We start from the raw sequence: 1,718 nt of genomic DNA, 5'->3' as shown, positions 1-1,718 counted from the left end.
CTAGAAATGGCTCTGGGGACAAGGTTTACAGAAAGCAAGGCTGTCCAAGGGATATCGGGTTCTTTTCCAAAGAAGTTTGTGGACACCATAAACAGTAGCAACGTAAATACGTTCACAGGCCTGCCATCAGTCGATGTTCTGAATGCTCTTGTGACGTGCTACACAGAAATTCATCCACTTTCAGGACGGCACCAGTTGTGTGCCTAAGAAAGAGTTGCATTGACATTTGTGAAATTGAAGCGCATATCCACTGAATTCTTCAGTCACCTTTTTAAACTGTTCTCTAGCTACATGTAGCAACATAATTGCAGATACTGTTCAGTTGATGTCTGATATTTTAAAGGTAACTGTGGCTGTGCCACCAAAAGAAGATGTTGAACATTTGCCTGTCTGTTTTAAACACTTCAGTAACGTGCGTGTCATTGTAGATTGCACCGACATTCCTATTGGCCAGCCCAACTGTTTGCGATGTGCATTACAAACCTACTCCTTCTATAAGAAAGGTTTCACGGTTAAATATATGGTTACTGTTACACCAAGTGGTCTTATTACTCACATAAGCCTCTTATTGCCCACATGGAGGCCGTACCTCCGACAAGGCCGTTTTTCAGCAAAGCTGCCTCAACAAGCAACTAGACCCAATATCAGATGACATATTGGCGGATCGTGGCTTTCTTGTCGATGACATTTGTGCGGACAACTTAATTGAGTTAATCAGGCCTCCATTCAGAAAACAAAAGCAGATGTCAAAGGGTGATGCACTTAGGACACAAAAGATAGCATCAGCAAGAGTTCATGTAGAGCGTGCTATACAGCGAATGAAAATAGTCAAAGTGTTGTCAACAACAATCCCATGGAGCATGGTGGGACTACTTGACGACATTGTTATAATAGCTGCAGGCATCACAAACCTCTTATCACCGATTTTAGCAGCACATCAATTTTTGTGAGTCCTGCATCAATACATTTGCCAAACGTATTATGTGCATCGTAAAAGTGGTTCGTGCGTTCCATGCAAGGGAGATTTAAAACACTAGTAGGAGTGGAAGCGCTATGTTCTTCAACAACATAGGTGAAGCCAGCGCTTGCCCTTATTTTACATCTGACACAGACCTTTCTTGGGTTGTCCTCTAACAGATCAAGTGGTTTGGCTCTAGTAATGTAATAGCGTGGCTAATTAGAAATTAAAAGCATGCTGTTCCTGTCAGAAGTATTATCTTTCTCTGATTACGGTATTTCTGAAACAATTTACCAAGACTTTCAGGCTTCATCTTAAAACCAGTAACACTAAGATACACGTCAGCCAGTCTCTGTATGGCAAAATAAGTCAACTCAATGAGCTTGAGACATCAAATTTGGGGCTTGCGCGTTCTTTGTTTCAAACGTTTCTTATTGCTCCAGGAAGCATGATACACGCTCGGATATTCGTATATTCTCAGTAAATAATTGAATATCGCATTATGTATTGTAAACAATTCTCAGTTTCGGTTTGTGGGCGCCGAGTTTGACAGTGATGTCACTGTCTAGGAAGCTTGTTAACGTGGGCCCACCAAGCTGTGACGCACACACTGCCGCATCGTCTGGTCTCGCACACACATTCTGTACCAGCGCAGGCAAACAAAACCACGTCGACAGTTGTCCTGGCTAGCTGCGGCAGATCCAATTCTGACTCTACGTCTGCGTCCGACGCGGCTCATTGCCCTCTAGACTCGAGGCTC

The 1,718-nt window shown here is 43.2% G+C and overlaps 1 pseudogene; it reads left to right on the top strand.

Moving 5' to 3' along the window:
- The first annotated feature begins 275 nt into the window (after positions 1–275).
- Positions 276–1,053, top strand: LOC125944520 (uncharacterized; annotated as a pseudogene).
- Positions 1,054–1,718: the final 665 nt, after the last annotated feature.

The sequence above is a fragment of the Dermacentor silvarum genome, chromosome 3 (genome assembly GCF_013339745.2).
Source record: "Dermacentor silvarum isolate Dsil-2018 chromosome 3, BIME_Dsil_1.4, whole genome shotgun sequence".
Taxonomy (NCBI): Eukaryota; Metazoa; Arthropoda; class Arachnida; order Ixodida; family Ixodidae; genus Dermacentor; species Dermacentor silvarum.
Note: the sequence above shows the minus strand (reverse complement) of the source record. Positions and strands in the feature narration are given on the sequence as shown.